This window comes from Lissotriton helveticus, chromosome 3_1 (genome assembly GCF_964261635.1).
Source record: "Lissotriton helveticus chromosome 3_1, aLisHel1.1, whole genome shotgun sequence".
NCBI classification, from domain to species: Eukaryota; Metazoa; Chordata; class Amphibia; order Caudata; family Salamandridae; genus Lissotriton; species Lissotriton helveticus.
This window is the reverse complement of record NC_136061.1, coordinates 748,528,519-748,554,444: the sequence shown is the minus strand read 5'-3', so window position 1 is coordinate 748,554,444 and position 25,926 is coordinate 748,528,519. Positions and strand designations below refer to the sequence as shown.

Here is a 25,926-nt window from a genome sequence, read left to right as displayed (position 1 = left end):
TGACAGACACCGGAGAGCCAATCAGCTTCGCTATGCGAAGTTCCGTTACGCGTCAAGTACGCGAACCGGAGCGCTGCCCGGAACGCGCTTACAGATATATATCTTTTTTTGAACGTTAATTTCTCAAAATCCACTGGATCACATATATTGAGACCTAGCAAAGGCACATCGGGCTACCAGTCCCTACAATTTTGCCAAGTTTCGTGCAAATCCATTCAGCCATTCGGGCTAAAAGTGAGGCCAACCGCCCTATGGAAATTAACATGGGAAAAACACGTTTTGGGACCCCCTTTTTTCTCAGCCCCCCCTTGACAAACCCCCCCCAAATTATCAGTATCTGCTCAGAAACAAAATGTTCCATTTTCCTGAAAATTTCAGCCAATTCCGTCCACAAACGCCAAAGTTATTAGACATAGAATTTTCAAAAATCCCATAGAGAAAAAATCCTAACTATATATACCTACTGGCGACCGCCAGTAGGTAATATATATTTATATATATACTGTCGCACACGAGCAGCAGCTTGATTTATGTGTAGGTGAGGACGGGGATCCGCTTGCAGATGCCGCTTCGTAATGGATCTGCCCGACGCGTTTCATAGCTCCATATGCTTCTCTTCAGGAGCTTTAACGGAAGCGTTGTGCGCAACCGCTAACCCACTTCTCCATTTTCCATATGACACACCCACCAATGGGAGGCTCAAATGAGACTGTGTATTATGTGAAGTGTGGTGCGGAAAGCACATAATCAAGTCCTGTATGGACCCCGCAAGTGGGCACGTCCTCGATCCCGTGTACGGCTGCTGTTTCACTTCCGTGACCCCCAAGGATGACGGGGTGGTGCATACTCCACGGCTGGACGGCCGAAAATAAATTGTCGCTCCAAGGTTGTCCACCTTTGAGTAGCACATGAGCAGCAGCTTGATTTATGAGTAGGTGAGGAGAGGGATCCGCTTGTAGATGCCGCTCCGTAATGGATCTGCCCGACGCGTTTCGAAGCTCCATATGCTTCTCTTCAGGGGATTTAACGGAAGCGATGTGCGCAACCACTAACCCACTTCTCCATTTTCCATATGACACACCCACCAATGGGAGGCTCAAATGAGACTGTGTATTATGTGAAGTGTGGTGCGGAAAGCACATAATCAAGTCCTGTATGGACCCCGCAAGTGGGCACGTCCTCGATCCCGTGTACGGCTGCTGTTTCACTTCCGTGACCCCCAAGGATGACGGGGTGGTGCATACTCCACGGCTGGACGGCCGAAAATAAATTGTCGCTCCAAGGTTGTCCACCTTTGAGTAGCACATGAGCAGCAGCTTGATTTATGAGTAGGTGAGGAGAGGGATCCGCTTGTAGATGCCGCTCCGTAATGGATCTGCCCGACGCGTTTCGAAGCTCCATATGCTTCTCTTCAGGGGATTTAACGGAAGCGATGTGCGCAACCACTAACCCACTTCTCCATTTTCCATATGACACACCCTCAAAATGGGAGGCTCAAATGAGACTGTGTATTATGTGAAGTGTGGTGAGGAAAGCACATAATCAAGTCCAGTATGGACCCCGCAAGTGGGCCCATCCTCGATCCCGTGTACGGCTGCTGTTTCACTTCCGTGACCCCCAAGGATGACGGGGTGGTGCATACTCCGCGGCTGGACGGCCGCATATAAATTGTCGCTCCAAGGTTGTCCACCTTTGAGTAGCACACGAGCAGCAGCTTGATTTATGTGTAGGTGAGGACGGGGATCCGCTTGTAGATGCCGGTCCGTAATGGATCTGCCCGACGCGTTTCGAAGCTCCATATGCTTCTCTTCAGGGGCTTTAACGGAAGCGGTGTGCGCAACCGCTAACCCACTTCTCCATTTTCCATTTGACACACCCACCAATGGGAGGCTCAAATGAGACTGTGTATTATGTGAAGTGTGGTGCGGAAAGCACATAATCAAGTCCTGTATGGACCCCGCAAGTGGGCCCGTCCTCGATCCCGTGTACGGCTGCTTTTTCACTTCCGTGACCCCTAAGGATGACGGGGTGGTGCATACTCCGCGGCTGGACGGCCGCATATAAATTGTCGCTCCAAGGTTGTCCACCTTTGAGTAGCACACGAGCAGCTGCTTGATTTATGTGTAGGTGAGGACGGGGATCCGCTTGTAGATGCTGCTCCATAATGGATCTGCCCGACGCGTTTCGAAGCTCCATATGCTTCTCTTCAGGGGCTTTAACGGAAGCGGTGTGCGCAACCGCTAACCCACTTCTCCATTTTCCATATGACACACCCACCAATGGGAGGCTCAAATGAGACTGTGTATTATGTGAAGTGTGGTGCGGAAAGCACATAATCAAGTCCTGTATGGACCCCGCAAGTGGGCCCGTCCTCGATCCCGTGTACGGCTGCTGTTTCACTTCCGTGACCCCCAAGGATGGCGGGGTGGTGCATACTCCGCGGCTGGATGGCCGCGTATAAATTGTCGCTCCAAGGTTGTCCACCTTTGAGTAGCACACGAGCAGCAGCTTGATTTATGTGTAGGTGAGGACGGGGATCCGCTTGTAGATGCCGCTCCGTAATGGATCTGCCCGACGCGTTCGAAGCTCCATATGCTTCTCTTCAGGGGCTTTAACGGAAGCGGTGTGCGCAACCGCTAACCCACTTCTTGTATAAATTCCGCCACCATTCACCATATGCTTGAATAAAACAAGCTTCACAGAACGTTACTGGCTTCTGGAGTGCGGTATTTTCTAATCTTTGTTGGCGAATCAAACACAAGGCTTTGTCTTGCCCCGAGACTGGCACCCGCTAGCAACGAGCGCACCAGCCACAGCCTATGTGTTTGGTAACATATATATATATACATATATATATATATATTTATATACATATATTTGTTGGATTTAAAGACGGCCCTAACCCGGTCGTGGAGTGAATCTCACTGCTTTTCGGCGGGCCCGTGACGGCACCACGTTGGTGCTGTAGACAGCGGATCAGAGGCAAGCTGGTGCTGTAGGAGGGTGGTGTCAGCTTGAACTTGCTCCTATTGACACCTACAAATCGGGGCAGGTCCCCATCAAGAGAGTGCATCAGTTATTGGGACAATGTGTGAGACTTCTTACAGCACACCCACGAGGGGAATACTGTGAGCGCACTTCAACTCCCAGAAGGCAATTCTTTGGCCCCGCCCACTGGGGCAGGTGTTCGAAAAATATATGTGTGCAGCGAACAGCGATGCTTGGAGTCTCTTACCTGCGCCACTGAAGAAAGGATCGTAATCCTGAAACGTGTCTGGCGAATGATTTTATGAAGGCTGTCCTCTGTGAAAAGGTACCTGCTGGCAAGGTGTGCAATAAAGAAATGTGAGCAACATTATCTCCAGGGTGGCTTCACTTTGAATGGACTTGACTTGACTTGACTTGAAAACATCAACTCCCACAGTGCAATGAATACCAAGATGTGAAAACTGGAAGTTCTTGCTTTAGAGCCTTGTTGGACATATATGCTCAATGTTTGCACTGATGTTCAAGTGGTTTAAAAATATAAAAGAAGGCAGGTGAAAATGCCGCAGTGTTTTCATTCTGCGTGCGACCAGCAGAAACTCTCTGTTGCAGCACGATCTTCGCAGGAATCATCCTGCTCGAATACCTTCCACACGCATCCCATTTTTGCTCATTAGCATAACCTCCGTAGGTAGGGAGCGTGAGTCAGTCAGGCTCCTCAATTGATATCTAAAAAACTGTTTTCTGTTTCTGGAGCCCAGGACCCTTCAGGGCGGCCTCATTGAGAATGGGCACGGAACATCCCACAAAAGCACTTGCAATGCAAAACAACGTTATGAGGCCCAATACTGCCACTCAACTCCTGCACAGTCCTGCAGCGCCATCTTCCCTTTTCCTAACATTTAGGCTGGGTAGCCTTGATCATATATATAGTTTAAAATAGTAAATCTTAAATCTTTTAATATACAACATTAACATAATGTACATTAAATCCATATAAGTTACATTTAATTTAATACTATATATAAATATATACATATATATACAAACACATTAATATATATGTCTGTATGTTTATATATACATACAAATATACCACTATTAATAAAAAAAATCTATTATATCACATTAGTTGTGCGTTTTTATTTACAACCTTAAAAAGCATATGACAAAAAAATAAACTAATAACAAATCAAATGCAGGACATTAATTTACCAAATTAATTAAATATAACAATCAAAAAAAGACATTCACTAAAAATATTATAAAAACGGTATATAAAAAATATATATAAACAAATATTATAAAATTAAACAAATATACTAATATAGAAAAAAGCATTGAATTCTGGGAATATAGAAATACTATTCCAGGTCTGTGCAACTGTAGGGAAAGTATTGGACTTCAGAGGGATGACATTCACTATTCCCACTACAGTCTGTGCAACAGTAGAGAAAGTGATGCACTTCTGAGGGATTACATTTACTATTCCCACTGCAGTCTGTACAGCAGTAGGAAAAGTGTTGAACTTTGGGGGGGTAAAATGTACTATTCCCACTGGAGGTGTAAGATTTTCAATTCCCACTCCAGTCTGTGCAACAGTAGGGAACGTGATGGGCTTCAGAGGGATTAAATGTACTATTCCCTCTCCAGTCTGTGCAACAGAAGCAAGAGACACTGGATATCAGAGGGGTAAGACTTACTGTTTTTACTCCAGTCAGTGCAACAGTAGGGAAAGCGTTGAACTTCGGAGGGTTGAATTTACTATTCCAACTTCAGTCTGTGCAACAGTAGGGAAAATATTTTAATTCAAACACATAACGTATATGAAACAAAACCCTATTAATTTATAACAAATATAAAACTCTTAACATGAACTTTATTAAGTAACCAAAATACTTTATAAAAAAATTGAAAAAAACTACCATGATAAATAAACAATGTAAAATAAATTTTCAATTTTATATAATTGTCATTTATTTTTTTATAGGTTTATTAACTTACCACACTATACCTCCATAAACCTAGAAGCCCACACTTAAACTGTAATTAAAATAAATAAATGTAATTCAATTAACATAATTAATAATCAATTAGTCAATAATCAAGTATTAAATAATTAATTAATTAATAATTAACTTCCCACCCTATACCTCTACAAAGCCAGCAGCCACACCTAATATATAACTATAAAAAAATAATGATTACACCATATATGCAATAAATAAATATTAAAATATTAATAATTAATTGTTAATTAGTTATTGCTTAATTCACTTCCCACCTTATACCCTTATAAATCCAGCAGCCCCACATAATGTATAACCTATAAAATATAATTATTACGCAATTTACATATTTAACCAATTGCATAGTTAATAATAAATTGTTAATTAATAGTTAATTAAATATAACTGAATTACGTGCCATCGTCTACCACTACAGACCCAATTGCCCACACCTAATATATAATATGCAAATATATTTATTACAAAATTTACATAATTAATAGTCCATTACATTATTAATAGGTTGGTAATTAATTATCACTTAATTAACTTCCCACCCTATAACCCAACAAACCCAACAGCCTGCACTGAATATGTAACTTAAAAAACTATAGCTATTACACAATTTACATATCTAATAATCAATTGCATAATTAAGAATGAATACCTAATTATTAATTAATTATTACTAAATCAACTTCCCACACTATATCCCTACAAACTCTGCGGCCCTCACATAATACATAAAGTACAAAATATAATTATTGCACATTTAACATGATTAATAATCAATTAAATTATTAATATTCAATTAATATTCAATGTTGAATGAAGTATACATAAATAACTCCCACCCCACACCCCTACAAACCTAGCAACCCCTATGACATTACAACTATTAGCATTTCAATAAAAAATTATAAATCACTTAAAATTACAACATATATTTAAAAAAGATTGTTAACAATTATACTAACATTACCAACAATGATATCCTGGAAGACGATATTACTTACCTGAAAAATCGATATTCTTGTCAACGATATTTCTGCATCCTGATATTTTTGTTCCACAATTTTAAAAAATCCTGATATTTCTACAACACACTATCACTCTGATTTGAGAACTCCCCAAGGAAAGGACATAACCTGATCTAACCCAACCTAATTCTATCTGATCTCATCATGGGAGCTGGTAGTAGCAAGCGATACAGAAAGAGTAGTGAGAAAAGGAAATAAATATGGGCAATACTGAAACATTGGTGAATGCAGACATTTTCCAAAGACCAGCAGATTCCCTGTTCGACCCGTTGATGTTGGGAAGATATCAATGCACTCTAAACAGGGACATCTGCCACTTTTCCACGCCAATGTCCTCATTACAACTTCTGGACTAATCCTGATTTGGACTGAAATGAGAGTTTCTACCTGGATAGATTTAAAATCTATGCAGAAAAAACAGTATGTCTGACATTTTCTCTAAGCATATTTTGCCACAAAAATCCTTGAGGGATACATCGGGGAAAAGTGGACAGAATGTGAGGAAAAAGGTACTGTCCCCCTGTGCTGGCATTAATTTTAGGTGACGTGGTCACTGAATTAGGTTTCCGGCAAAACTTGTAATGAACTCCTTTTTTGTAGAGTCAGTTGAGGGCAAAGAGTAAGCACAGAAGCGCATGCTTGATGCAGGCCAGGAGGAGTCCGAGACAGATGTTTGTGTGAAATGGAGGACAGCACAAACACAGGAAGTGCATAGGAAGGGAAGTACAGAGGATCAAAAGGGAGTAAAGAATGGGGAAAGGAGAGAGACAGAGTGGGCAGAAAGGTAGCATGGAAATGCAGGCTGAGAGGCAGGAGATGACAATTGAGTAAAGTCATCAAAAAGTCACAGTAACTTGGTGCAGGAGTGATTGGGAAAGAAAAAAAAAGCAATGGCTCTTATTGAAGCCAAGATACGCCACACAAAATACCAACATGTTGATGGAGAAGGCTTACAATTTGGGAGGAATGACTGAGAGTAGACAAGAATGGAGAATTGACGCCGAGATCTAGACAAGAAGTCAATGATTATTGCTCTAAAAGAACCTGTACTAACCTCATCTGGGCTATAGTAATGTCCTGTATAATGGTCTTCCTAAAAAGTTGACCATGAAGATGCACAATTACCAAATTATGCATCTAGACTGTACCTGAAACTCCAAAAGCTTGACTACATAAAACCAGCATTGAAAAGACTTTACCACAGAAGTGAGATATAATTTCAAAATCCTCTGTACAGCACACATAACTCCTAGAGATAAAAGTCCAGCAAAAAGTTAGCCCCATACATCTCAACCAGGAATTTCTGTTCAGCTATATATAGACCAGCAGTTAAAGGCCCAAAGCTTTGGAATGCTCTAAACCCAATGCTGAGGAATGAACACAACTATGTTTCCTTTAGGGTATTTCTGAAGAAAAAAAGAATATTGACTAGACTTTGACAACATCACAGAATTTTTGGTAGAAAGCAAGGTATACCATATAGAGGTTGTGCCCTCAGATGACGAGAATCCTTCTAACCCACAATCCAGGACTTGAACAAAGCACAGAAGGGTTGAAAAGAGAAATGATAGCTATGTAAAATGGAGTAAATGACATGGAGATATGCTGGTACTGAGTGGGTAGGGTGGAGAAAGCTGCTGGCAAGAGCAAGATATGTAGGTCGCCCAATACCGGTCGGTAACGGCCGAAATTACTGAATTTCGGCCGTTACCGACCGGTATTTGGGAATTGACATGTAGATGGGCTCATATTTACAGAATCGGTATATTTACCGATTCGGTAAATTAACCGATTCTGTAAAATACCGAATCTGTAAATTTACCGAATCGGTAAATACAGATGTAGGTGGCACTTAAAACAGTGCCACAGGCCATTACCGATTCGTTATTTAGCATGTATTACTATTACATGGTAAATAACGAATTCCAGTGTAAATGCACATCTGTGCATGTACACATGTGCCATGTGGCACACAGACATGCCCTAAGGGCATGTATGTGTGTCACATGGAACACAAGCCAGAAACAGGGATGGCTCCCCCATTCGTATCTATACCACGCAGAACCACGCATGTGCAGAAGAAGTGAGTTTCCAAAACGTAACAAGCAGCACATGCGCAGTAAAAGTTTGTCCGTTTGTCTCTCTGATTTCCCAATCATTTGCCAAGGAGTAGAGCTACCACTGGAACATATGCCCACCATCCTTTTAAATTTACCGAGTAAGGAACAACAACCTACGACCCAGTTTACACACAAAACCCTTCTCCAAGATGGCCGCTACACTACTCCGAGAGTGCCAGCCCAGCCGCCCCCGCTGCAGTGCTCCAGTCTATGTCCACACACCTGATACTGCTTAACTTACCTCAATTGCTCATTAACGCAGTATATAAGCTCGGTCCCCCACCGAAGCATTCCATATCACGGAAGCCACGGACGAGGGAGGTTGCAGAGACTGCCTGGGGTTCAGTAAGTACGGCATAGCCGCAAGGAGAGAACCAGATTTAGATACTTTATTGCCCCAGTCTAAAAATACCCTAGTCAAGCAGGGGTACTAGTTTCTTTCCCCTCTTTTATTTTTTTACAGGTGGACCCACTAATTGCCCTCTGTCCTGATTGGCTCATGGGGCATTGACTCGTTTACTTCTCAGTATGTATTTTGAACTTACACCATTGTAATTAGTTTTGCAACATGTATTTTAAGAACAACTAGCAGAGAGAATGTGTGTTAAGTGTTATGTGTGTGTCCTACTGTGTGTTGTCTGTGTTTTACTTTGTCTCCAACAGGCGGAGCACTAACATGATGGATACAACTGAAAACTCAGTGTAACCACACTCCAATGTTTATGCCACCATATGTTTCATTCCTTACAGGTGACATAAGTCATGCGCAATGGGATTCGCGCAATAGTAATTACGTGCTCTTGTTTTTTCAGGCTTATCACATCAAAATTTCTGACAAAGCTAGATTTAATGTTGATATAAACTATATATCGCTTCACATTGATAGAAATATCATTGCACACTTGTATATACACTGAAACGCATTTCGATGGTACAACATTAGTGAGTGACAGGGGGATCTGACCCGGTCCTGACGAAGGGGCACCACGCCCCGAAACATGTTGACCCGAACAGGAGAGCAAGCCCATTAACTAGCTTTTTCTCTCTTCCACACCCCTTTTAACAATACCATCCAGTGACTATTAAACAATGTTTTCTATCACCAGGCCAGGTATTATTTTAAACCTCACTTTTTCTATCACTCCTGACCCTACTGACACTCACTCCAATACACTCACATAGCACCCACAAAATAAGGTGCTCCAGCGTAGTCGCTTGTCGCAGCACGCCCCGTCCCGCAGCTGGGCGGGAAGACCCCGATGATGAAGCATGACACCAAGGGCCCTTTTGGTGTGTGAGGGGTATTTTAACAAATACTGTGTATGCCTAGATCATCTGGACACACAGGCAACCTGTCTCAGGTTGACCTTTTTGATAATGTATACTTTCAGTAGAGGAGGATGAGCCCACCTTGGTGCCGATGAGCACCACCTCTTCACTCCCCATTTTTGATGATATTTAGGCAAGATCTAAGTTACCTACAATAGTAGTAATTCCCAAGTCAGGCAAAACTCTAAAACTCTGATCATCTTATCACCCAATTTCATTTATTAACCTTGACACCAAAATATTAGCAAAATATTAGGCTCATAAATTTCTTCCATTCTCTGATCCAACTCAACCAAAATGGATTCAGGCCGGCAGAGGCCATCACCATTGCCTTAGGCGGTTACACTTGATTATGCCTAATATCAGCAGCTTCACAGTCCCCATACCTATCTCCTACTGGATTTTGAGAAAGCGTTTGATTCTGTTGGGTGGTTTTTCTTGCTCCAAGTTCATGAAAACATGAATTAATTAAGTGTTTGGCTTTTGAAAAAACCCTCTATTCAGAACCATGGACCAGGATAAGAGTTAATGGAGTGCCACCCAATCATTTCCAATTGAGTGGGTTGTGAGACAAGAATGCTCTATCTCTCCCTCTCCTATTTTATTTGGCCATTGAGCCTTTGGCAGAATGGCTGCATAGAGATGCGCAAATATGGGGCTTCGAATGGAATAACTTCCCTGAATACTGTGTTCCTCCTGTACAGATGATATGCACCTCTTTACCTGAGCCCTGAAATTGACAAGTGCATGCCTTTCTCAGAGACTGCTGTCAAAATAAAAGTAAATTGACATAAACCGACTCTAGCACCTCTCACAGGGACAACACAATTTGAAGTATTTGGAGTTGGAGGCTGCCTCTCCTGAAATTTCACATGGGATCTCAAGATTCCCCCTGTTAAGGCCCAAACTGCCAATAATCTTCTTAGGTGGCTGACTCTTCTACTTTCAATAGGGGCAATGTAGCACTCCCTAAGCTCTTATATATATTTCGAACTTCCAATACACTGTCCCTTTTTCCCTTTCTAATGCCGTGCATTCAAATTTAAGGAAATGTATTTGGGCAGATGTGCATCCACAAATCAATGGCTAAATGTGGGCACTCAACATCCAAGTATGGCTTGGGGATGACTGCTGTCCAATTCTACTACTGGGTCACACAACTTCCTGGCATTAATGACTGGATATTCAGCGATAGTCTGAATCCAGCTCACAGGCTGGAACTCCAGTTGCTCCACAGCAATTGTCCCTTACATGCCTTATATTTAGCTATGGCCCCGAGACACCTCCTCAAATCTATGATAGTAACACTAACTGCATGGTATAGCATAAAACCCTAAAAATTATCGGATGGCATGTGTGGAAACACTACAGCATGAGATTTGGGTGTCCATCACAGTTCTGAATTTTTCTCGACATTGCTTATTATATACTTGGTCAAGCTGGAGAAACTGTTGCACTCAGGGGAGTATACAACGTTTTGAGTCTTGTCAATCCAAAGAGGAGTGCACCCAGGGTGTGTATTGGCTGCCACACTTTTCCTTTAATTCATTAACGAATGTTTACAGTACCTTCTTAATTGTGAGAATGACTGCTCAAAAATCAAAGGCATGAATACACCATGCCTATTATTTTCTGACAACACCTTATTGATGCCCAAACGTCCTTTGGGCTTATCAATAAAACTGGAGATGTTCTCCCTATACTGTAGCGAATATGGGCTAGAAATCAACAACAACAACACAAAGTACATGGTGTATGGTGGCCGCAAGGGCAAAATAGACGAACCATACTATTAGATGGGGAAGCCCTCGAAAGGGTTTGTGAGTTCGATTATTTGGGTGTTCAGCTGGAAGACTCACATAGATAGACAGCAAAACTGAGGAAGAGCACTTTGTCCCTAAAGCATTGTGCTGGGTGTATTATAAGGTTTGCGAATAGGACATATTTTTTTCCTATCCCTCCCATTGGAAATCTATAGAAGTCAAGCATGCGCAGTGGGCCTCTATAAAGCAGACATTTGGGGCTACTGCAAATTAGAAATGTTAGAGAGTGCAGCAAATAATTTCGTCAAATCACTGTTTAAAATTCCCCAAATCACCCCTACACTCCAAATCCAAATGGACCTAAACTTGAAATCCATCTCCAACATTGCAACTCCGAGACCTATGCAGTATTGGCTAAGAGTGTGGGCAATGGAAGAGCTAGTGCCCTATAGGGAATGGCAACAAGGCCTGTTAGAGGACTCGTGTGCTGAAAGGATTCCTTGATGCACTTACATAAAGGTTCGGCTACATAAGCTAGGACTAGAGGACTTTGGGTCAAACCCTCTGAATCTACCATGTAATGGTATTAAAAAGATTAAAGAGGTCGGTTGGAATTTTGTGGTGGGAGAGAAAATTTCAAAGATACCAGTAGTCCAGTTGTCTTTTCAATTGACAAATTTCTAACAGAAATATGGTCTGTGAGGTATGAGAAAATCCATGTCTAATTAAGGGGGATTGCTTCTTTAAGTGATCTTATATATCGATGTGGCGATTGCTGCATTGTCATATTTATCACTTTTATTGTTCTAGTATGTATTTATATGTAATTGGTTTTATGTATTTTATCTACGTATGATTATATATTGTTGCCTTGCATGTTTTTTTATGAACCGAAATAAAGAAAAATCAATGAATGAGTCTTGTCTTTCAGCAATTTCAGTGGAAGGGGTCAACTTTTAGAATGTGACCCAGGTAAAACTGAAACACTAGTGATAGGTGGTCCACTGTCTTCCATACCAAAGAGAATCTGGTTGTCTGAGCTGGGTCTCCCACCATCGCAGGAAATGAGGCAGAAAGAATTCTAATACGTTTTGAGGTGTTGAAGTCTGTTGCAGTTTGAACTTAAGTCAATATAGCTTTAATCAATCTCCATTTTATAAAAAGAATATCTTGAGCATTAATCTCCCCACACTGAACTCAGATGGTGATATTTATTATATTCTTGTGGCTGGATTAAGTCCCACTTCAAGGGGCAACATCGTCCCAGGGGGCAGCTTCAAGGTCTGTGCTCTAAAATAGAGAGCACATAATACCAGAGCTTACTTCTCTGCATTGACTATCAATGGTGGAAAGAATAGCATTTGAGTCCCTTTGTAGGCTGCCTAGAACAAATCAACTACAAGGCTTTCTTCTACAGCCGGGTATTGCTGCATTACTTATATACCCATCAACTTCATTTGCAAACTTCCAACAAAAGTAATCCTCACAGTTCAAAGAAGTCAAAACAGTGATAGCACCTTGTCTGAGCTGGAGATCCATCTGTAAAATCACTTCCTACTCTCACTCAAAATGATAAAAGATAACCTGACTTTCAGGCATGAACTGAAAACTATTTTCAATCTATGTGTCTACTGATGGTAAAATGCAACACTGTTGATTATATCAGGCTCCCAACGCCTAGAACCAGAAGACCACTAGCGGTGAATTGTAGAGCTCTAGAAAGGATATTAACATAACTAAACAAAATATTTGGGACGTTACGTGATGCATTTACATCGCAAGTCTTTACAACGAATTCCAATAGGGGGCGCAGAGGTATTGGAAATGAATTCCAACACCTTCCCTACTGTTGCGCAAACTGGAGTAGGAATAGTAAATAATTCTATTCCTAAATCCAACTCACCCCCTATTGGAAGGCATTGCAAAGACTTGCTATATAAATGCATCGCGTACTAACAACGCAGTCATTGTAACAGCTGCGTTGTAATAGCACGCAATGTAATACATTGCATAGTAAAGTGCTATATGAATAGGGAAACAACCTTTACAACGCGGTTATTACAAAGAGATACCTTTACAACGTGATTGTTACAATGACGGCGTTGTTAGTACATGATGCATTTACATCGCAAGTCTTTACAACAAATTCCACTATGGGGCGCTGAGGTATTGGCAATGAATTCCAACACCTTCCCTATTGTACGGTAACTGGAGTAGGAATAGTAAATAATACTATTCCTAAATCCAGCACACCCCCTAGTGGAAGACATTGTAAAGACTTGCGATATAAATGCATCGCGTACTAACAACGTGTCGTTGTAACAACCGCGTTGTAATAGCACACGATGTACTACATCGCATAGTGTAGTGCTATATTAGTTTTTGATACATCATGGAAGCTCGGGATTTGTGGACCCCTCCCTATTTACACCTACTGACACTTCTGTTTGTTGGATTTCTCTTTTTATTAATAATTTCAGGGACTGGTATCTTGTAGTTCATGTAAAAGTGGTTCTCTTCATGAATGTTCTAGTGTATATCTTATTTATCATGATAATATATGACAGCTTTCTATATTGAGTCAATTGCCCGCTGCTGACTAATAAGTCAGATATTCAATGTTGAGAGAATACATTGGCCTATAATTTCTTTATGTGTATTAGATTTCACCAATTTGTGTAACTATTTTAAAATTAAAGAGAATACCTCGAGCAGAAGGCAAGGGGCGATCCCCACATTTCAACTGGATGACCTCCCTGCCTTTTCCTTAGACTTTCCTTACATATTTCCCGTAGTTGTCTCAAAGACTGGCATCATTACTTTCACAAAGCCTAAGCTGGCCACCGATCTGGGGCAATGGGAAACCTTAGATCCCGGGTTGGTTTGCTTCCCGTCTCGGTCAACCTTCATTGCCTCTGATTAAGAAAGCTTGGAGGCTCCTTTCGTCAACCTTGGAGCTGTGAGAAGGGCATCAGCCAGAGCTAGCACAGTAGCACAGGGCTCTGTGTTAGTGCACTATGTTGGATGGATATAGTGGGTTGCGGCTTTAGATCTGAGTCGGGCAGACCAGGTTGGAGTCCTGCTCTGCCACATTTCTTTCAACAGCCAATTTATTTTGTTTTGTGTTTTTAATGGATTTTAATTCTAATATATATTTTTGGGCTAGAAGCAACACTATAGCTTTGCTCTCCGTTATACACCATTCTCGCCTCTTATAGTTCTGAATAATTATTTTATATCTTCACTTTGACCAATGGATCACTCTGGGGTCAGCATGGCCCAATTTTACATCATTGATTATGGAGTGCAGCCTAGTGGTCTGTTTTCCAATGGTTGTTATACAAATTCCAAAGTCTTACAGTGTCAACTTAGCATACGTAATGATCTACTGGTGTATTCAATAATGACTCGAAATGTATGTTCTAATAAAGGGGCAAAAACAGCAGGACGAATAATGAAAATAAATATATATGAGAGCAGGAAATCTTTGGAATATCTATGAATGGACTCTAACCTTATATTGAATCTTTCTGCATTTTTCCCCTATGACAGGAGGATATGTAAGGGGAAGGGAGTGGGTCACTGAGCCTTAGTTCGTGTCAGGATGTCCACAGCCAAGCCCAGAGGTCAATAATGGAAACAATGGCCTGTTGGCTGCTATCCTCCCTCTGTGCTCCTGCCGCCTGCCTTCCTTTAATGCATGAAATCATGTCTTCGGTGTCAGGCAAAGCTACTACTTGCTGATCCCTAGAAGCCACCCTCTCACTCTCTTTGGGTCTATGACCAAAGCTCACTTTTGCATGAAGGAATTGTCATAAATATCACAAGCTGCACCACAGCTGTCTTTATTTTGTCAGTTTGACTCAGGTCATTAATGTCAAATTGGAATCTCAGTTGATAAACTAGTTCTTCTGCAGCTTTCAGTCCTGCCTATCTTTGTATATACTCATGAGAACCCAGGAACTAACCCAGTTCCCATGGTGTTAGAAGGGTGCAGTGGAACAGCTGGGTTAAAACGTTATTCATATTACACAACCCACGCAGAAGGACACACAAGGTGTGTGTGCTCCGTACAGCAAAACGAGTGCATTAGATCATTTTGGGCTATTGCTTGCTATGCTGTTCTTTTAACATGAGTGGTTCACATTGTTTTACTACGTCTTGGTGCTCTCAAAATGGAAGCAAGTGACACAAGAATGCTATATGCACACAAACCCTCTTCTCTGTGAGAGATTCATGTCAGAGACATTTTGAGAGGTGAGAGTTTTTCTTCCAAAATATTTTAAGAAATTCCAGACTGTTACAAAAGAATCCCACTACAGTAGAGCTGCTTGTCTCTGTTAGCAACTCGGTTTGTGAAGTGTAGGTTCAACATGCCCCTTATTTTTTATTTATTTTATTTCAATTTATATAGCGCGTTATCACCAATAGGTCTCTAAGCGCTTGTACAAGGTTAAACCGGACATTACAGGACAGGCAACCTCCTTATAGCACGCCCTACGCTTCTTGAAAAAGCACAGTTTTTAGCATCCCTTCCCTCTCCCATTCTAAATCTTTACATTATTTCCATGGTTTAAATGATAAAATTCTGCTTTTTGCTGTTATACTCATGCGCTTTATTTGAGCATTAAATATGATCATAAAGGTTTGGCACCCAGCAGCCATGGCGGCAGTCCCGTGAGGCTCCGGACCAGAGGCGAAGGAAACACGCTTAAAGACCGTCCAGCGCGAAGTTGTCAGGCAGAGTCGTCATGTGAACTGCCCCTGAGATGGACGCGAACACTTCTGTGGGCTCACACAGCTAAGGAAGGCAGCATTTGAAGGTAGACGCTTAGATGCGGGTTTGCAATACCGCGGCCACCATTTTGTTTTCAGAAAACATTACGGAAGCGTTTAACCCTCTTTAATTTTGGCGAGTATAGTTTGCTCTCAATGGCGCCCCAAGTCTCCTTATAATGCCTCTTTTTTATTGCATCCCCTCAGCAGTTTTCCATAATATTACAATAACTTTGCTTTTTCTCATTGTCCTTTCATTTTTGAACCACTGTGGTTAAGGGCGCCATCTTAGATGCCTTCTGCGATTTCTCTCAGACAAATGTTGAGGCGGTACGAAGAACTTGTCTATATAGGCATAATGTATATTACATAAATCACTTCATGAAATTGAAAACCCCCTCAGCATTTTAGATTTACCTGCTTGAGCAATATTTTTTATTAAATGTGAGGAGAATTGGCATCCCAAGTGCAGTATAGTCCGTTTCACAGCGGCGGTTACAGCAGTCTGTGGTGTATGACTATGCCAGGTCTTCCTTGGATTGCAGCATAATCCGTAATACCTTTTCGTTAACCTACCTTATCTACTTGGCCCTTTCAATGTGATGCTTAACTTATTCATTTACTGGGTTGTGTCATTATACTGCTCTGAACTGATACAAGACGTTTCAGTTTGCTGACTTAATAATTGATGGGCAGAACGAAGGGTTCCTCTTTCACTACATCAAAACCAAAATGTGTTTTTATAAAAAATTCGAAGCTTTTTTTAGAGTTCTCAAAACTGGAGGATTCTAGATCTCCTGAGACAGAGTGTGACAACATCATAATGGATCAAATTCGGACTGTACCAGGAAAGTCAAATGTAAAGCGTCTAAAGCAGGATCCCCCATCACCACCCAAACCGAGCTCCCCGGTATCAATGGAACTGTTGCTGCAGGAACAAAGAGCACTTAGACCCTTTATGGAGGAAACCAATTCCAAATTGCAAATCCTCTCTGACAGTTGGTCACAGCTTGATACCAGGCTCACAGCGTTGGAAAATAGTATCTCAGTCTTGGACGAAACTTCCCAAAACTGTTTCTTTCATGCAGTCGCACGTTTCAACACTCCAAAAGCAGGTTGAGGACTTAGAAAACCGTAACAAAATGAAGGAGTTGAAGGAACAGACCCTATTACTTTTTTCAAATCCTTTCTCCCCAAAATCATACGTTTGCCAGAGGACACATTCTGAATATCCAGCTTGCTCACAGACTGGGGCGTGTTTCTAGTAATTCCTGTTCCTCAGGAAGTTATCCTCTATTTCTTAGAATACCCAGATGTATTAAAAAGTCCTGGCGGCTTCCAAAGCCATTCAGCAGATTTCATGGTCTGGATCTACATTATTTTTTACACAAGATTACTTGAGAGCAAAGGCAGCTATACGCAAAAATTTCCTCGATATGAGATCAGATCTCCGCACCATGGGAGCTAGATATGGTCTCTTTCACCCATGTATCTTCAAAGTCACATTTAACAATCGAACGTCCTCATACCAAAATACTTTCCGGCTGCAAAGTTTCATCAATACGAACAAGCTGGGCCAAATGGACTCTTCAAGGCCTTCCTCCTCACATGTTACTTGACTTTCTTTATTCACATATTCATGATCTGACTTCAATTGGTTTGTAGGTTCTTTAGTATTATGCTCCTATTATACTTTCAGGGTAGCTCATAATCTTTGAAATTATGGTTAATGTTACTTAATGCTAACGATTTTTAGGTTCGCTGTTTGTTTCTTATATTCCGGTCCAGTCTTCACCCGATGTTCCGCTTGTTCCATGTGGTTCCAACCACCCTCGGTTTCATGTTCCCTTATTGTAGGTACGTTTTCTATTTCGTCTTCTGTTTTTTGTTTTGCCTCACAATTTTTCCTCTATTTCTATTATGATGGCTTTTGTATCTTTCCCTGCTTTTATGTTCCCTTTCTGTAGGTTGTTTTCCGTTCTGTCTTATGTTATGTGTTTTGCAATACATTCTTCTACTTCTTTTCTTCAACGTTTGACTTCTACATTTATTTCCTCTTATGTGGCTATTTTCCTCCAACCATTCTTGTTTTTGCTTACATATTTTCTATATTTCTCAATATTTTGAATTTATTTCATCCCCTCTTTTTTTCTTTTATCTCTTTTAATGCTGTGTCTTTGCAACAAATTGGACTTTTGTACTGCAAGCTCGGATTATTCTATTTTTGATTTTTCCCCCTTATTGAAGTGGATTGTTTCTTTATACAGTTTTTTTCTCATTCCATTTTAATATCTCATGTCGCCTAAATTAGTCTCATGGAATATTGGGGACTAAACTTTCCTATCAAGAGACAGAGGGATTTGTCACATTTGGCTAAGTTAAATGCTGATATTGTTTTCTTACAAGAAACCCACCTTACGGATATTGAATCTTTGAAACTGAAAAGGGGTTGGGTGGGTGAGGCTTATTTATTTCCAGGAGATGGTGAATGACATGGAGTTGTGATATCATGCCGTAAATCTCTACCAGTTACGTTGTTATTGCAAGAACCAGATGTCGAAGGCAGGTGGCTCATTGTTAAATTATCACTAAAAGGTGTTCTAGTTTCTCTTCTTAATGTTTATTCACCTACGGGTGGAGATGCTTCCTTCTGGTCTGCTTTAGCTAAGCATATTTCTCACTGCATTGAAGATAATTTTATTATGGATGGAGATTGCATCCAAGTGTTTGACCCCTTTTTAGACAGAAATTCTAAAGTGCCCTTCGTCCCCAATAAGTCACATAAATCTTTCACTTACACTATACATCAACATAAACTGCTTGACTCTTGGCGCCTTCGTAACCCGACCACCAGAGAATATTCCTTTTATTCCTCAACCCATCACACCCAATCAAAAATTGACTATGTTTTCGTATCCCATAACATTTCGCAGTCCCTTACACATGCAGAAATTGGCCCTATTCTCCTATCGGATCATGCACCTGTTTCAAATGGCTTTGATATACTGCCTAGAAGTAATGCTTCCAGAAGATGGCGTTTTAACAACGCACTCCTCTTAGATTCCAAGTTCACTGCACCTTTTACCTTCTTTTCCACAGATTACTTTGAGAGAAACAATACAGATTCCCTATCTCTCGCAAACATTTGCAATGCCTTTAAGGCGTCAGCAAGAGATTTTATTTTAGGTTTCGTTGCATAGAAACGAAAAGCTGCACGTAAGATTACTATGGATCTCCTCCAAAACATTAAGGCATTAGAACATTCATAATATACATCTCACTCAGGGGAATGTTTAAAGACACTCATAAATGCTAAATTGAAATTTAATAGGAAATCAACAGAAGATGCCTCACCTTACTTATTAAATCCAGCGTAAAATTCAATGGAGGTAAAAATAAAGCAGGGAAAATTTTAGCCAACTATTCAAAGATCCGCCAAAACAAATTAAATATTGATTCTGTCTTCGATGAGCATTCAGACTTAAAATTTAAAGATGCTGAGATTTTAAATGAATTCTCTATCTTTTACAAATCTTTATATTCATCAGAAAGCCAACCTACAGATCACTCATTATCGCAATTCTTCTCTAACATTCAAAAGCCTCAATAGGCTCCTCTGGATTTTTCCCCCTTAGAATCGGACCTCTCCCAACATGAACTCCTAAAAACCCTTCAAATTCTCAAAAAAGATAAAACTCCTGGCCCGGATGGTTTAATCATCGAATTCTATACCCATTTTTCTAAGCTTTTAATAACCAAGCTACATTCACTTATAAAAAAAATTATGCCTCAAAAAGTTGTTCTGGCTCATTTTCCTAAGCCCATATTTGTCTTATCCACAAAGAAGGTAAATACTCTAAGTATTGTAAAAACTATAGACCTATTTCACTGGCTAATATCGAATACAACATATTTTCTAAAGCTTTGATCATACATCTTGATTGTTACTTACCAAATTTACTAGGAAAGGAACAATCTGGCTTTGTCAAAGGACGAGTCATTACAGACAATATGCTATTCTTTTTTGATGTCCTATCCAAATCTTCACATCTTAACCTTCCTTTGGCGGCAATTGAACTGGATGCTGAAAAGGCTTGTCATAGAGTTGAGTGGAAATATTTATTTTACTCTCTTGAATGGTTTGGATTTGGTCACAATTTTATCAATTTACTATCTCTCGTGCAGCAGTCTGTGCCAATGGCTTAATTCCCAATTTTTTAACTTGGGCAGAGGAGTGCGTCAGGGTTGTCCTTTTTCTCCTTTCCTTTTTAAACTAGCCCTAGAATTTTTTTTATCTATACTATATCAAAACCCAAACATTTATGGATTTCAAGTATCAAATGTTCACATCAAACTCGCAGCCTATGCTGATGATATTCTGCTTTTTTCGTCCAAACCAGAAGAATCAATTCCGGCTTTTTTAACGGAGGTGAAATCTTATTCACACTAACAAAACATACTTTTAGCTCACAATTCCAAGCTTCTCAATTCAAATGGAGTCCAAATCATATTAAATATTTAGGTCTACACTTTACAGCTTCAATTTCAGAAATGGTAACATTATGTATGAATAAATGTCTTCAAAAGATTTCAGAACTGACCTCTAAATGGCATCCCCTTTACTTATCTTGGTGGGACTGCTAAGACACCATAAAGATGATGCTATCGCCCATAGTTTTATATACTATTTCGAACATCCCAGCCCCCATTACTTCCAAATTATTTTAAAAAGTCAACTCCATTTTATCCTCTTTCTTATGGAACAATAAGAAACCTCGAATGTCATTCTTAAAATTAATTCATCCTAAAACAGAGGGTGGAGTTAACTGTCCAGATTTCCAGGCTTACCAGAAAGCTTTCTCATTACGTCAGGCCTCTCTTTGGTTGCTTGACTCTGCAGATGATTGCCCTCTCTGGACTTCAACAGAGCGCCTGTTTATATCTCCTTACTCATTTCGTGAATATCTTTCTTTTTCACGCAAACCACAATTCATTCCCACTCCTATATTAAACCATACTTCCAAATTACTCGATTTACCTTCTCACTTTACTCATGATTCTAAGGATTCCTTTTTAAACTCAACAATTTGGCATAATAAAAATGTATTGATCCATAACAGACCTTTTTATTGCAGGACTTGGAGAGAAAGGGGTTTGATATGGATGTATCAATTATTCTCAGAATCAGAATTTTTGCCTTTTGTTACACTCATGCAGGTATTCAATTTACCGACCTCCTTTATCCATAAATACAACATACTCAAAAAAGTTGTACTAGAAACTTACTCCCACTTCCCTGCCATACCAGCCACCTCTAATAACTCAGAACCCTCTTTACGACTTCATGCCCTGTTAATGACCACACACAAAGCCTCTAATATTTACAGCCACTTGCAAGACATTGATACCGATAGACAAAAAACAAAAACTGAAGAGGCATGGGAACAAGATTTCACGGTATGCTGGCCACTCTCACTTTGGAGAGGCATTTGGTCCAAAATACGTAAAGCCACTAGAGCAGCAAATACCACACAAACATTATTTTTTGTTTATAACAGACTTTTATTCACTCCAGCCACTTCATGTAAACGTTTTTCAGCCACTCCGGATACATGTTGGACTTGTTCTTCTCCCAACACTGATCTGTTTCATATGTTAATTATTTGTCCACAAGTATACACCTTTTGGAAGCAAGTATGGTCTCAAGTTAACTTAATTTATTAAACTACATTTCCTATTTCTTTCATTCATGTCTTCCTGGGCAGTCTTTCTTCTATCTAGGATGAGGTTTCACTTAATGTCAAGATTATTGATTTATTATTATCGATTGCCTTTCAACAAATTACTGTCAATTGGAAAGATTTTCTGAAAATTTCATGTAGGGCTTGGTGGTACACTGTTTGCCATAATCACAGGTTAGATACTGCCTTTGTGTACCCTCCTCACATGGCTACAAAACGCACTGACTTGTGGTTGCCTGTCACAACATATATTCATGCTAGTGCTAGACGTTGTTCTTTACCAAAACCTTCTCAACAGGAGGTTCCAAAACCACCCTGGTTTCTTTTATATACCTTGAATGCATATATGTTTCATATATTGTGCATTTTTCTATCTCACTTTTGAATTATTAGTCCAATTCCTTTACTTTCTACGTAGTAAGCTTGGAACGTGATGTTTTAAGATTCATAGTGTATACTTTGTATGGTCACCTTGTTCTCTTTTCAATAAAACTATTTGAACTTACAAAAAAGAAATATGATCATAAAAGCAAATGCATAAAAGCACACATGATTTTAAGACCATTAATACTGAGTATTAAAATCATAACCTTGGTACATAATAAAATGAAAAGATCACATGACTCCTAATACAGAGAGCGCTTTTAAGAAATGAACTGACACTAAAACAAATCAGTGGTGAGCTTAGTGACTGTACGTGCAGAAGGACAGGTCTACATCTGGTTATCCCTGAGCCCCCCAAAAGTGATTAGACAGCGTCTTGTAAAACAAGAGTAAAATCTACAGAAAAACACAAAGTGCAACAAACTCTAAGGGGAATTTTCGGTGCATGGGTAAACTGGGATGGAAGAGAACTCATTTTTCCCAAGGGGTAAAAAAAGCTGCCATCTAATATACCCAAGCCAAAATCTGGTTAAGAGGACCCTAACCAAGGTGGCAATCACAAGCTCCAAATGGTTTGAGCCCAAGGATGGTGTGAATTATGTAATCCTTATTCTGAGTCTTGATTAGTTCTCCTGCTTCCCTTTCTCGCTGCCTCATTTCAAGGAATAATTTCTTGACCTGGGGTCTATCATCCTTACGCAGCCCTTCTGGTTTGTGGTAGCAGTTCTGTCTATAGAGTAAGCAACACTTCTGCTTGACATAGGCCATCCATGGGATTTGAAGACCCATGCTACATGATAAACAGTCCTCTATGATATCCCTATTACGTAGGACTTGAGGGTTGCTCTAAATGGAGCATTACTGTAGCAATGGGGCCAAATCAATGTAATCCTCAATGTACTCCAAGTCAAGCTCTTCATGCAAAATTAAACTTGGACTACTTAGCGGGAGACCTGAAACCCTTATACATTCCCTGATTCCCTCTATATTGTGGATGCAGGCCTTTTTGTTGCCCCAAATGCCCAAGCTGTAGGTTAAAACCAGAAGGCAATTCCTCCTATACATTTAAAAAAATTGGACAATGTTTTTTTGCCAATAAAGGAAGGCAGGTTAGAAATTAACCCAAGACATTTAAGAAAACGAATTCTAGCCCTGGAAGCACATGCCAGCAAAGAGCCCTTTGAATCGAAAGTAACCCCAAGATAAGAGAATTCATTGACTCTTGAAATTGGTTTGTCATCTACCTCCAAAGTCCACATTTAGACATTCCTTGACCCACAGGCCATTAAAAAGGTCTATTTGGGGTTTACAGTCAGCTTCAGGGAGGCCCTAAAATCTATATAGACTTCGATTATCAGTTTCAGGGCTTTAGAGGTTCTAACAAGTAACACTGCATCATCTGCATAAGTTAGGGTAGGGATAACAATATTTTTGATTATGGTAATATCTCTAATCCACTAACATACAGAAAGAAAAGTAGCGGACCGAGGATGCACACCTGCCACACCCCTTGACCTGAAGGTGAAAAAAGCTGAACTGACGGTGACGAAGAGGTCATAATGTAGGGCCCTCAAGAATTCAACTAAGCACTTGGCAATCCATAAGCTCTCCAAATTGGCCCATAATTCCAACCTAACCATGCTAAGAAAGGCAAAGGTGAGGTCCGTTAATTTCACAAAAAAATAGGCCCTCTTTTTGCTCTAGTATATTTGTTAATTTTGAGATAGAAGTCTATTGTCCCAACCCCACTCTAAACCCAACTGTAGCTATTGTCCTCCCCCCAGGCTAGCAGCCTTTCTAAAATTATCCTTCCTGATATATTGACTTTGGAATCTATGAGAGATATTGGCCAATAGCAGCTGGGATTATTTCAAACCCCTTTTTTAAACAGTGGGACGATTATGGCCATTTTCAATCATTGAGGCAAAGCAGTTTTACATGCAAGTTTAATGAAGTTCATAACGAGAGGTGCCCATTGCTTCACATTTGACTTTTATAGATCCATCAGAACTCCATGAGGTTCAGGGGTTTTATTTGATGGGCTGGCAATAATTGATACAATGAATTCTTATAGATTTTCAGAGGGAATTCCGGCCATTGTTGGTCTGCACCCTCCTCACTTGTACCCCTTGTATGGGTATACAGGGAGAAATTGTCTACCCATTTATCAGGGCTCATACTAGTGTCCTGATGAAATGCTGCTGGTGGACGTTTTACTTTTAATGGGCTGGGATTTTTAACCATACATGCAGTATCTGAATTATCCCATACATGGTGCTGATAATTTACTTTCTTTTTCTTCAAGATTAGTTTATAGACCTTCCTGCAGCTGACTGTTTTAGCACAATCTCTGGGAACAGCTTGAAGGGCATAATGTAGGCAGATACAGGCTAGCCTATGCTCACTGTGGAACCAGGGCTGAGGTCCATCCCCCTGATCCTCACTTTGTGTGATAAATAATCTTTAATAAGTAGACCTAACCTTTCAAAGTCCTCAACTTTTGGAGAGAGGGTTTGCTCATTGGAAAAGCATGTGTATACTAGTGGCAGTGGTGGTCAGTGCATTACATCTTCACAGTCGTTGGGGAGTCACCTCCTTCCCACACTAGACTACGGTTGCTGACTTCTTTAGTGATTAGCTCCCTTATGCCCGCCACCATTCTAGTCTTATTCACATTGGAAATACCCATGGCGGTGGCTAGAGGATTGTGATCGCTGTGGCCACTCGGTTGAACCCCGCCCCACCACCAGCTGATCTGAAAGATTTCTAGATATAAAGATATATTCTATTACCTACTGGCTCCTTATAGAGTCATAGGTGGGGATACTGCATGGGGAGGAGTCCAGGAAATCAGTGGCACCACAAACGTTATATTCAAATATGTAAGTGAGTAGCAAATTTCCTTTTGGTCCATCCCCTGATGGACATATAACAGCGCAGTTTGCAAAACCAAACAATTTTATGATATTTAACACACTTGGAAAACTCATAATTTATAAAGCTTTGCTCCCACTATACTTCCAATGAACTTAGGGAGTAAACTATAAATGAAGATATGTTTAAAAAATAAATGAAGATGAAATGTATTATTTATCCTGGTCAAAGTCATAGGCCATTACAGTTATTTGGTTCACAGAATTGATTATTGTATTACTGCAACTATATAGTAATTAGTATTAACTATTTCCCCAAAACTGGAAACATATATGTAGCAAAATGTCTAATTCATACTTAAAATGCATATGCATAGATTAGTAACAAATATTCTGGGGTCTTACATAGACTGCTAGCAAATATTCTAACATTATCGACAATAATATTGATGATTTAAGCTGGCTCTATATATGCAGTGTGTTTTCACAAACAACTGTCCGCAAGTAAAAACAACAAAATATAACAGTAACAACAATTTATATGGCACTGAATCCCACAATTTTTAGAATTTCCAAGCATTGAAAGTAACAGGTGTTGCTACTGTCTAATTTAACAGTAATACACTTCAGAAGTATTAAATCATGGGCGGTGCTTGTCAGCAAATCACAGAGGTCAATGTCAAACACTTGGCTCTCTGAGCTATCTTTCTAGGAAGTAGCCTGTCCTCAAGGGTATTCTTTGACGGTCTTGTATACTATCTTAAATTTTCCGGCATAATGGTTTTATTAACATACACATATTGCAAGTAAGAGATAAGGGATGAATACTCTTGCTTAAACCGTACATTAGATCACACTTACATCTAGACAACCTGCAACAGCATCATGTGTAGGTAAAAGTTCTAG

At 40.2% G+C, this 25,926-nt stretch overlaps 1 protein-coding gene across 2 annotated transcripts in view; it reads right to left on the bottom strand.

Moving 5' to 3' along the window:
• The window catches only part of GALNT18 (polypeptide N-acetylgalactosaminyltransferase 18), a 1,871,693-nt gene that overhangs the window by 464,147 nt on the left and 1,381,620 nt on the right, over window positions 1–25,926 (bottom strand). The gene's annotated exons all lie outside the window — the stretch shown is intronic.